General features: G+C 39.2%; 1 protein-coding gene and 1 long non-coding RNA gene across 5 annotated transcripts in view; one reads left to right on the top strand and one right to left on the bottom strand.

Moving 5' to 3' along the window:
• The window catches only part of DNM3 (dynamin 3), a 172,567-nt gene that overhangs the window by 106,157 nt on the left and 53,381 nt on the right, over positions 1-13,029 (bottom strand). The window lies entirely within an intron of this gene.
• On the top strand, positions 6,285-12,599 carry LOC134422751 (uncharacterized). 2 transcript variants are annotated; one of them, XR_010028922.1, is made up of 3 exons: positions 6,285-6,336; positions 6,637-6,718; positions 12,235-12,599. It is a non-coding gene; the product is annotated as an uncharacterized LOC134422751 (long non-coding RNA). The 2 variants fall into 2 exon arrangements; XR_010028921.1 differs by lacking the exon at positions 12,235-12,599 and having other exon boundaries at positions 6,637-6,979.

The raw sequence follows: 13,029 nt of genomic DNA, 5'->3' as shown, positions 1-13,029 counted from the left end.
ATGGCTTTCAGTTTTAGAGGCCCTGAGCAATATTGCTGGTGTTCATTTTAAGATCTGCTTCTACAACACAATTCCCTTAAGATTGTTCCTAAATGTGAAAAGGATGAATGTTTTTGTTTTGGGATCATTCACAATGTTGGAATTGCAAACCACAGGCTTGAACTGAGGTGAGAGTTAACATCACTTTGCCACTAATTTCTTTCCACTGCATCCTTCTTTTTTGTGATCTCCCTTCCCCCCACTAAAAAAATTTCCAGGCATTACTATCGAAAATATACTCATGTAATAAATCATGTATTTGCTCTCACGTGACTGGTATTCATTAGAGTCAAAGATCTCCAAGATCTGCCCCCAGAGTGTATTATGTTACTGAAACATAGAAATAGCTGCAACACAAAGTTTTGCCAGAAAAAAAAACCCACAAAAGTAACAACAAACTGTCTCTCAGTTGGGCAGAAGAAAGAATGTTCATAAAAATATTTCTGAGGGGTAAATCAAACCCCAAAGTCTAATTAGACAAAACCAGCAGTTTAAACCAACAAGACACAGGATTTTTAACTAGAAACTTCTAGAAGTATACACTTTTTTCAGTCACCCAGGCAGTTCTCTTTTCAAAGAGAATTTTTTTTCTAGAACAGAATGGAAAAAGAAACATAAACCACTACAAGTTTATCCATTATATATCCTGGCTTTGGTTAAGCAGTAAACAACAGGCTCCTACATTCCCTCAAATGCACCCCCTTACTGTGCAGTTATTTTGCTTTACTGAATGCTACAATCACTTTGTAGCAGAAGTGACATCTCCTGTGAGAGAGGCAATGCTATTCCAGTGATGTGGTAACCTGACTGAAACATTTCAGCCTGAGTGGGGAAAAGGAACACTCGATTCAGCTGCACATCTGGGTTTTATAAAGGGTCCAAAAGCTTAACACTAACGTGCTGCAGGGCTAAAACACAGTTGAGGAGATCACAGCAGCAGTCAAGAAAGAGGACAGTGTTAATCCAGGGCATATCGTGCTCTTCACTGCTCTGAAAATTAACTTAGCTCAGCTAATTTTGCATCCCCACAAATTGTGTGTTGTGTATGAGTAAGCAATGACTAAGGAAATGTCAAAGCTATTCCATATCCTGTCCTTTTCCTGAAGAAAAACATGACAAGCAGAGAGGATACCTCCCATTAAGGCCACAACAATTCAACAAGGCAGATTCCTTTTTTTTTCAGCAGGAATGAAATAACCTATATGGAATCTAAACATTGCCAGTCATTATAATCACTTGTTACCACTGTGCTGAGCACATATGGCTCCCCCAAATAAATTTACTATCCAAATATCAGTTTATATATTAAAATATATATAATAATGTATTTTTATGTATATTATATTAGATATGAGTATGAGTGCATACCCACAATTTAAGCTGAAAAATGCACAGTGAGCACAAAGTCAGCTGAACATGAAAATACCTGCTCTGTACTACACAGGTTCTTTTCCAGTGTTTCAGATTATTCATTGATAAACTTTGACCACTGGCTAGAAAAGCAGAAAAAATATTGAACAATACAGACTAGAAGGTGATGCACATATTACAACCAGGGTGAATATAACCAGGCTGCTGAAAAGGCAAAAAGTAGTGGCATCAGTTTTGAACCTGAAGTTGGGCTCCTCACAGCTGGCAGGACAGAAATCAGCAGTGGCTCTCCATCTGTGTCCACCTCAGAGGTGCTGAATTGTCCCCTGCACACCAAAGGTAAAGGAAACACAGGCTCCTGAACGTGGTTGTTATGAATTTCATCTCAGATATCCAAAACAGCTGGACTGAGCCCTTCCAGCTCTGCCTTCTCCCCATTTGTGCCTCTCCCATAAACCTGAACAAAGTTTGAGACAAAGCACATAAAGCAGAAATGTGGAACTGAGCAGAGAAAAGGTGAAAGAGTAAATATCCTAAAGCATCCAAACTACATGTCTGGTGAGAAGGGAGAGGACAGGGGGACAAGTGATGAGGGACAGAGCAAGGGAAAAGGACTGGGAACAGGGAACACAGTGTTTGGAGACTGTGGTTTTCACCAGTCCATTATGTGTTACAGGAACCACACAACAGAGGGGCATTAGGCTGGAACATTGTCCAGAGCTGTACTAAACTAATTTATAAAAGATCAAATCACTGACTGCAATACTGAGACCAGACTGCCTGGAAAACTGTGCAGCACATAGATGTGGCTCTGGGCAGTCCTAAAACCTTCACAGAGGAGTCCCAACCAAAGGGGGCTTCAGTTAGCACTGTTAAACTCCTGCCAGCCTCACAATCTTTCCAGACACCACGAATAATGCTAAAAACAACACATGAGGATGATGGGACAAGCTGAAAATGAGCACCACACTTCAATAGCATGTTCTCATAACAATGGGCACAGCTACTTAAAAGCACCAATCATGCCTACATGCATTGGCCAGAAGGAACAATATTGCTTAGGCACAAATTTTCTTTTTTGTAAATTTAAAATTTAAAAAATTAGTCTGATTATAGTGGAAGACCAAGAGCAACGGGATTGCAGGACTGCATTAGGCCTTGCCCAATCATAAGTGATATTCATTAGCAGAAGGGTCACAACCTCCACAGAAACAAAAATCAGATACTCTTGCCTCGTGTGCTGCTGCTTCCTCCACCCTCACCTCTTCTGTCCCTGCTTTATCCCCATCTTCCATCTTTCATCCATACCCCAAGCATTCTGCATAGAAGTGAACACAATTGGGACTGGTTGCATTTGTTCACTCTCACTGGCATTTAATTCTCTACTCACTTTGTTCACTCAGCTCCAAAACAGACCCTGGAGGTAATTTTGCAGGGGTTTTGTGCTCTGATGGCAATGACAGCCTGCTCATATTGTTGCCTACCTATTTTTTAATCCTTTAAAAACATGATTTAGCTTACTGAGCACCAAAAAGGGTTAACCTTTGCTGCTGTACGTGCAAAAAAAGCTACAGCAAATCATGGCAGACGACTTTCTCTTTGAGAATTTCCAAAATAGCTATGTACAATTGCCTGCTATTATTTCAACTCATTTATCAGCTGCAGACACCCACTTACTCTTCTGGAGTTCCCTGGATCATATCTAGTGCTTTTACAAAGCAGAGATACAAAATTTACAATTCTCCAGACACTTTCTACAGTAACTTTAATGCAAAAAACGCACACTAATGGCAGTTCAGCCACTTCACCATGAAATGGAGTCTGGGATGTTTTACAAACAAGGAGCTCCTGTGCTACCCACACACTTCATGAGCATTTCTGAGATGTCCATCCCATTCAGTCTGAAGAATGGCCTGGCACTACATTGCTGTCTGCCAGGAGAAGAAAACAATCCAGCAGAAATACAGCTATTTTCTTTTTCATAGTGGTCTTCCAAATTAGCATTAATGAAGAAATCAGATTTCTCAAAATCCTTAGTTTCCTCCAAGTTAAAAATCAAATACTATTGTCAGCTTGTGGAAAATAATTTAATCATGGGGCTGAGTTCATAGGCACAGTAGAAAATCAGCATGATGATAAACTCATGAAAAATGGAAGTTTATCACTACCTTTGGAAGGCACTTAGTATAAACTATGGGGAACAGTTTATTATTGATACTGACTGTCTGAGTGGAGCCTGCCACGCTGCTGCCCTGATGGCTGAAAGCACAGGACAGCCTCAGAAGCTGACTGGAAGCAGTTCAAATCCACTGTAGAAATGGGGAGCTATTCAGTGAAAGATTTCAAATATTTCAAGTCTAGTCTCAACTTGGTATCAGAAGGACTGGAAATGTCAATTGCTTTTTGGGCCTATTCCTTTCCAAACAGAAATCAAGTGGAAAAGGAGGGATTTGGTCTAAACACCTAAGACAGATGCGTGTAAGCAGCTGAACAGCCCTTAGGAAGGGAAGGAAAAGTGCATTAGAGGTCTGAATGGCTTTGCATTGTATTAGAGGTTCTCCCCAACAAGGCTTTAGCATCTTCCTGGGCTCCCAGAACAACCCAAATCCCCTGTTCTCCTTCATTACTCTGAAGCTTTGCTTTTGCCAGGAAACAAAACTTAGAGGGACCAAATTTCCAGGCCGCAGTGTGGCCAGCTATTCTGGTTCTATTTAACCATCTCGGGAAAAACTCACAGACTAAAGCTGCTGCACTTGGCAGCAAGATTCCAAACTCCACTTCCCTCAGCCCTAAACCTTGGTTCATTCGTGTTTTGCCTTCTGTCAACCTACGTCCCTTTCTGCTGGTATGGAAAGAAGACCCCTGGAACGCTTGTCTTTCCTTGACAACATAATTTCTTGCTCTTGGTGACACATGCAGTAATTAATCTCTGACAGTTCCTCACAGGGGAAAATTTGACTGCTCTACTGAGGGTCCCACTCACAAAAATCACTCCTCAGTCTTCCCAAAATGTATTCTTGTATTCTTCTTCCACAAGGCAAGTGCCAAGTGGGAATACCATAAAAAAGCCAGTCCCTACACATGCAATGATACACAGACAAGGAGCCCTCCTGGTTTATCCATGGTGTGTAGCTCTACTTTCTCCCTTATTACAGTTTTATCTTCAAAAGCCCTTGCCCACCAACTCACTCTCTCTGACACACTTGTTGCTGGTTATAAGAAAGCAAAGCACACATCACATTAAACCTCTCCAAACCTTTACCTCTGCTAATTAAACAAGAAACCCCAGCACTGCTTGGACACATTTTAGCCCCCTGTGACCCACACGGGAAAGCTGGAGGATGCACCTTCTGAAACAGCCACTCAGTGCTTGGCCTGCCATCACCACAAAGCAGCCTGAAGGTCACTCTTCCTTTTCATTGGACTCCAATTCCAATTCCTCAGTATCCAAATTTGTTGCCTCCATTCTCCCTGAAGTGAGAGCTCTGCAACCTGCCCCGTGTACACCTCTAGGAGCTACGGCTCTCAGAATCTGCCTGCACCTAGGAAGAACCAAATCCTGCAGAAGTTATTTAGGACATTAGAGCTCACAGAACACAAATAGATTTACACACATTCCTGTCCAGGAAGCTGGTGGAGATCTACCTCTCAAGACACTGATATTTGTCTCAGAATTCCAGGCAGAAAAAGGACTGCTGGCACCAACTGCATCGAGTGCATACCCAGACCCAGATACAATCACCTCCAGGTTTGACTTGAGAAGAGTTAACTTGTTCTGTCAGCTGTTGTGTTAGACCATGGGCTAAGGCAAATTAAAAAAAGAAAAAAAGCCACACAACAAAACCAATCTAAGTACAACACTTCAATTCAGCAGAATGAGTAACAAAGAAAAAAAATTTACCGGAGAACAAGGCTGGTTGCCCGTGGGGAGAATATCTTAAAATCTACGGTAAAGTCATAGTTGGCAAAATTCAATAGATCTGGTAAACATCAAAGATAAAATTCAGCAGAATAATTCCACCAAGCACCATTAAAAGAAAAATGGGACCAGCAGGGTTACCAGTGAAAAACAATGCCAGGCCTAATAGCACTGATCTACCAGAAGCAATTTATTATGACACCAGAAATAGCTATTTTCACAGTGGATGCTTGAAATGAAAACTTTAAAGCTTCTTTAAGTCTTGAGCTATAGCAAAGTATTCAACCAGCTAGCCAAAATAGCTGAAGGGAAATAGGAAGGCCACATGTGGAACTAATTACTCATGTAGAGGCTATGACAAAGAACATTTCTCCAGACTTTTCATGGGGGCTTCACTTTCAGGAAGTAACTCTAATTACTGTTCAAGTCTCGGCAGCCTGCATGCCGCTGACAGTTCCAAGAAAAAATGAACCTATTTGCCCTTTTCTTGGTCTGAAATGCCAAAATAGAAAAGCGCAACTAGAGTCATTAAAAAGAAAGAAAATAAGCACGGGGTTATTACACTAGCTTCCTGAGCAGAATCCTTTTTATAAATTCTGTTTTTCAGCCTTCACAAAAGAGCAAATTCTGCATCTACATTAACTCGCTCTCTGTTGGCTGCAGTGAAACTGTACATCTTGACTTTTTACAGCTTTTCCATACTGGGGCCCACTTCCTGCCCAGTTGAAGAAAAAAATCTGGCCTGAAGATGAAATGACTGCTTAACATTACACTAAAACATCTGGTACCATTTTATACACAGACCCATGTCTGAGAGCAGGCAATTCTAGCGGTCTCACCAGCGGCACAGTGCATACCCAAACCTCCCCAGGGTGACATCATCCCATATATGGACTCTCAGGCCCAGCCCTCCCCCTTTTCCTGGTCCTAAATTCATTGCCAGATCCCCAGTCTGCTGCAAATGTGCCACGTCAAGACTGGAAATCACAGCACTTCAGTGTGTTTCAGTGAGTGCTGCAGAGTGTGAGCGAGAGCCGAGCACAACCCGTGATGCAGGAAGGCAGTTTTTCCCCGAGACTAAAAGAGGATTTAAAATAAATAAATAGACGCGTCCGGAGATCCTGCTCCGTCGCCCCAGTGTTCAGACTACCTGTTCAGGACAATGCTGTTGTACAGTAGTCTGCACATTGGTTAGACTGGGCAAGGCAAAGCGGCGGCGTGGACTATTGGGGACGCAAGTTGCTCTTGCCAAGGAGAAGACACTCGTTGCTCCTTTCAGATCTCATATCCAGTATTTTTCTTCACAGGTTTTGCACACTAGGGAATAAGAAACGCTAAGGGACACTGTGAAAAAGGAGGACTGCAGAATAAAGCGGGGAAGACATTCTGGTAAGGCCTGCTTTGGAAGAACACCTGGCCTATGACCTGGCGAACCTAGGTGACTCCCCTCCCCCCTTCCTCCAGTCATCACTGCAAGAAAGATGGAGCTCTGACGGTGCACTAAAAGCCATGCAAGAAATGAGAGAGGTATATTGCCTAGAGGTACACTGCCTAGAGAAGTGTACAGCAGTAAAGCTAAAGTCGGTCATTTCTTTTTTACTAATTTTTTTTTAATTTAAAATAAAGCTTTATTCCCCAACAAACTAAAAAGGTAAATTTAATTTTTTTTTTTTACTGGAAGCTTTCAGTATAAATATTTAAGAAGTATATAATTTTTTTTCTTAGGCTTGCTAGAAGTATGTATTCTGAATAGCTCCTGTGATCTATGATCTGAAGATCAATTTTTTAAAAATTATTTTTGCTTAAAGTAATAAAATATTAGAAAAGAATGCATGAATAATATTTTATATTATTGTAAAATATATTATATCACCTCTGGGAAAACTGTACTTAGCTTTTTATATGCAGTTGAAACTTCTTTGCAAGTAACTTATGCTAGATGTGCTAATGAAAACTGGGAGGGAAACCATAGAAAAACTGACTACTCCATACTAGACTTCTGCCCTGTAGAATATAAAATCTTTGATTGTCAGGAAAAATTACCTTTTAAAGTTCAGGATGTGATGGAAAATAAATCACTCAATAAATAAAAGGGAAGAAAGAGCTTTCCAACCCGATACCTGGCTGGATATTGCATGGGAATGATCAGGACCGATCGATTGTTGCCGCTCTCATGTGCACTTTGAATCGCTGATAATTCTTCTACCATTCCAAATGATAAGTTACTTTGTCCTGAATCCCACTGATAAAAATGGAATTTGTAAACCAATGCAGAAGTTTGCTTTGGTGAATTTCCAGCTGTCCTGGTAGGGGAAAAAAACCCTGAGGCTGAATGAAATCCCCACGGACAAAATAATACAAAAAGTCTGGGCTGCAATTTGATACCAGCCGAACTCCAGAGTCAGCTCCCCTAAAGTTAACAGTAGTAACAAACTACTGCAACTGGGAAAAAAAATCCCACCTATATGGTGCTCATTATTGCCAGGAAGGCTTGGAATAGCTGTACTGTAAAAAGAATTAGCATAAATATGCAGTCATTAGTATTGCAACCAGTGTTGCAGAAGGTGTGCTGTATTTTAGACAGCCTTCATGCTATGATTTCTTTATTTTAAAAATCTGTATATTATATTGACCTTTCCCACTCCTCCTTCGATAATCAATAGAGGAGCTTTTGGGGAGGACTGGTCGTGTAGTGTTGGTGTGATGGTGCCTGGACTGGCTGCCTTAAAGCTTACAAAGGAAGGACTAGCACTGTCATTTCCCTCTGCCTCCCAGCAAAACTTTTCTTTTGACCAAAAACCTCTTTTTTAAATGTATATATACAGCTGTAAGTTATTCAGCCTTTCTTTATTTTGCAGAAGATTATTTTTAGAATTAATTTAGTGGGGTTTAATCCATTATAGTATGAGTAGAGGGAATTTTTGTTCTCATTCTGCTTTAAAGGGGAGTTACAACACACGTATAGTTGTGGTTATTAAGAGAAAATCTGAAGCAATAGGAAGAAATTAAAGGAATGGAACTAGAGTCAAGCTGGCATTAATATTTCTCAGTCTTTACATATGATTGCTGTCTTAGGCATCACCAAACCGGAAAACTTTTTCTGACTTAGATTTTGCTTAAGCGGTAGAAAAATGTTTCCAAATCTTGTTAAGAAACTCACTCAGTTTTGCTTTCAAGGGGAATACGATCATTTGCAATTATTTTTTCTCTTTAATGCTTACTTGCAAAGCTACTTTTTTTTTAAAATTCTGATCTAGAAATTAAGGAAGGAAATACTGTTATCCAGGGAATAATAGGCTCTCCATGAAAATAGCGTTGCAGATAGCCTGTGTTAACTTTTGCTAAATAAGCAAGGACAATGGAAACATATGGAACTAGTGTTTCTCTTATCTCTAGTCCACTATTTGCATTAATCTTTATTTTAAATGACCTTTCTGGGTTTAGGAAGTGATTCCCCTCCCATACACCCATGACTCTTCAAAGTTACATTTTTAGACTGTAAGGCTGAGATCGAGGAGGCCCCCTTGGCATGGGGCTTGGAAAGGAGGCGGGGGGGAAATGCAGAGTGCAAAGCAGCAGATATGGAAAGAAAGGCTGTATTGTTAGCAATGAATAAGGAAGTATATCGACCTCAGCTCAGTAATCAAAACATTTTTAAAGTGAATTAAATGATTCTGTGGTTCTTAAAACACTGCTGGTTTACTTTAAACAATTTCTAGTTGATCATAGTCACAGAGAAGATATTTCAATAGTTATAAAACAAGATGCTTTAAACAGGCATGTCAACTAACATAAACAGGCTGCATATAAATATTTCAAAAGAAAAAAAAAAAAACAAAATACCATCAAATATTACTTTTTGTAATGAATAAAAAAAGAAATTAGCAGGACCCAATGCATACTAATCATGGTGAGAGTTCTCTAAAGCCAGGACAATACCAATGCTTAAAAGCCTGTTGTATGAACTGATACATATTACCATAAAATGCACATTGAAGCCAGTAGGAACATTTAAAATAGGTGAGTGTTTCAAAACAATAGATCTTTTTTTCATCTTTAGGGAGTGTATTTTATTTAAGTGCACTCAAAAAAATTAAAGAGGGAAGAGGAAGAAAATATTTCAGACTTTTCTAACTATTCCTTTTATGTTAAAAATCAAAGGAAAAGAGAGAGAAGGGTGGGGGAAAGTCAGCTAACTTTACAGAAATAAATATAGATCAAATAAGCATCCAAATGTGAAAAAAACTAGTTACTTTTTAAAAAACCCATGTCATTTGCCATCTTTCTGCCTTGTCATTAAGCTGCATGCTGCCTCCTGCATGAGCATTGCCAGTGCTATTTAGTGCATCTGTATTTTCAGAGCATGAAGACACTGCCACCCGCCCCACGCTCCTTGCCCCCCTTCCTGTACTATCACTGTGCCTCCAGACCACCCAAGTATCATTTCTAGATGGAAAATATTATAACCAAAATAGCAAAATACCTGCATAAAAATTCCAGGCTTCTACATAGAATGCTCATTATAAACTTTCAATCAAAATCTGTTAAGCAGATTGGAAAATGAAAAGCCCTAAACTTTATCGTGTTAGGTTTTTAAAATAAGACATTTTAATCAAGAGCATAACTTTACTTTTACTTGTAAAAGGCTTTGTTTCCTGAACTGTACTTTATTTAGGGGGAAAAAAAAATCTTAATTGAAATACTATTAAGGGTCAGGTTTAAACCTACAAAAAGACAGGAAATGCCAGAGTTAAGAATGAAACTTTCCTGAATTATTCTACTGTAGTTCTGTACTGCATTTTACACAGCATTGCAAAGCAGTATCTAAAAATAACAGCCTTCCCTTAAATAAAGAGTCCTGATTACTGCTGGAGGGAATTCATCTCTCAATTCAGTTTCCAAGGTACCAATATTTAAAGTCAGGTCCTTAACATAAGTTTCTGTAAATATAATATTGGCAATCGTGAGATTTTTTTTTTGTTATGAATATTCTAAAATATTCTTTTTTGTTATGAATATTCTAAAATAGTCCTTTACTGACTTAGTATGTCAACCAGACACAGCACACAAAAATGTTAAGCCCTTTAAGCAAGTTAACTACAATTTCAAGGAATTTCAGTTTTTAACTAAAAATCAAGTGGAGATATTAATCTAGTCATGTCTAGCAGCACCCAGTGAATTAACTGAAGGGAAAACAAACTTGCCTCTGTTGAGATGTAAAGGTTTTTGCTGATTCTTTGATGAATTCTCCAGGAGTACAGTTATTAGAAAGACGGCACAAAGTTTCCACTTACGATTTTCCTCCCAGCACAACCTCCCAGACAGTTGTTAACTGAAAACCTATTTTAGAAAATCTGTACTTCTGCTGTTTCAATATTCTGTACTATAGGTTGCCAACAATTTTGACTGTACAATTCTGTTATTTCAAGAAGCATCCATAAAACAGAAAGTCAGACCTAATTTTCTTCCAGACAAAAGATTTTTCACTTCTTTAGCAACTAAATGCAGTAGTTAAATCTGATTAAATCTATGAAATAATCAGTGTATTATATCTATTTTAAAAATACTTCTAATTTTCCACTTCTGTTTTTCTTCAAAATGTAAAGCAGGTAGGAAGAAATGGCAAGTTAAAGCATACCCTTACAATTTTACTTTTAGATATAAAAATTTAAGTAAGCATTTTATAAAGACAAAGTATTTAATGCATTGAAATTAATTTTTCATCTCTGAATTAGTTAGCCATTTTTGTGGTCGATTCATTTATTTAAGACACCTTATTCCACCTTGTTAAGTTCAAGGAAAATTTCATTCATATAATTGATAAACTTAACTTGTATAGTCAATTTGTATATTAACAGAAATGCGTATTATTCTTTACAGCAAAATTATTAGAGGCAGAACACCTGAATAAGTACATATTGACTTATTATTAGTTTCATATAAAACTTCAGCACTATCCCCACCTTTAATCTCTGGTAATTTATAATCAGTTTTCAGGCTGGATTTAAAATTGTATTCTGAATGGGGTATGTTTGAAAGCACAGCTTTGTTGCTTACCTATGGTGGCACTAGTGAGCAACAGAGATTCAAGAACACTATTACAAACCAGAAACGTTTAATACGTAGAGAAAATTAATACAATTATTCTTTTCCCCCTTTAAGGTTCCAGTGGGTTTTATACCTTCTGAAACAATACGCCAGAAATGTTGCAAATGTCACTGCAAAGTTGGATTACAGTCACTGTGTGTAGGGACAGGGTATAGAGAAAATACAGCAAAGCAGCACATCTTGTGATGTGAAATGATGCTATTTGCATGCTTTTGATCTCTAGTATAGTCTGTATTTGACTGAAAAAAACTTGCTGAATTTTATGAGGTTAATTTATTTTGTCAGAAAGTACAGGTTTTGAGACAAAGCAAAATTTAGATAACATGCAAACCAAAATACTAAAAGGAATATAATACATGTACAGCTATCACATATTAGTAAAAAAATGCAATCAGTTTTCTTTCCAGCACATTCCTTACAATGGAGTTAATGTGCAAGTTGCAGCCTCCATTTATACAGAAGGCTTTTTATTTTTAACATCCCAGATTATTGTACTTATCTGCTCCTAGAAAATATGCACTGTATAAACACATCCTTTATCTTGAACTTCAGTATTTCTGTGCTTCCATGAAGAGTAAAAACATCTGGTTAAATTACTATGTGTGAGTACAGTGTGCAGGCAAAACCCTGCACAAATCGCATATAAAATAAACCACGGCTTCGGTTCTTTCTGCTTTTCCAAATGTTCAGCGTGAGCAGTCTGTTGAAATCACATCCCTGATATGTGTCAGCACAATGATAACTCATGTACCAAGCTTCTTTTCTGAATAAAATCAAGTTCTCTTCTTGTTCTGCAGCTGCCAATGTTTTAAAGTTGAATTCTGTTATGTGTGTTCCCCCCACCAAACGCCCCCCAAAGTGGACTGGCACAAAGTGTTGCACAGCAGCGGCGATGGCTCCAAGGGACTGGCTGGACGGAGTTGTCATGTGTCTGCCTGTCTACACTTGCTGTGCAGAACATCCTCTCACCTGTACAGCAGGCACAGACAGGCAGTCGCATGACAACCCAGCCTGAGGGACAGCCACCAGTGGGACCCTGCTCTGAGAGCCCAGAGCGTCTGCAGCACCAGCTCCAGCCAGGAGTCCTCTGGACCTCACACGGCCGCTCAGTCACCAAGCCCAGAGTCACAGCAGCACTGCCTGTCAAGTACAATAAAACCCACTGCTGAAATTCTTACTGTGCTTCCTATAGTACTCTTTTCCTAGCTGTGTTCAGGAGCTCTCTAACAGTAAGTTGGATTTACCCGCGGCCCTGCGGCACCTCCGGATGTTCTGTCCTCCCGTTTGCTTCCCAGGCATCGCTCGATTCCTGCTGGATAAAACTCCCTGACAGAAGCCAAGAGCAGCTTGTTGTGTGGCAAGCTCATTCTGTAAACACACACAATGTCAGACCTTAGAGGAACTTCTCCCCTTTCCACTCTCTCACCTCCTCCCTGATTTTTATAAATTCGCTCTCGAATCTCACATCATTTTACAACTGGGAACAAACCGTGAAATTATAATCCAAACTGCATCCATCACTGGATGTTGACAATAATATAATTTACTATTGAAACAGAATGGAAATATTTTCTTTGGAAATAAGACTACAG

This window comes from Melospiza melodia, chromosome 11 (assembly GCF_035770615.1).
Source record: "Melospiza melodia melodia isolate bMelMel2 chromosome 11, bMelMel2.pri, whole genome shotgun sequence".
In the NCBI taxonomy this organism is placed as follows: Eukaryota; Metazoa; Chordata; class Aves; order Passeriformes; family Passerellidae; genus Melospiza; species Melospiza melodia.
The sequence above is the reverse complement of the archived record's forward strand: the minus strand, read 5'-3'. Positions and strand labels throughout refer to the sequence as shown.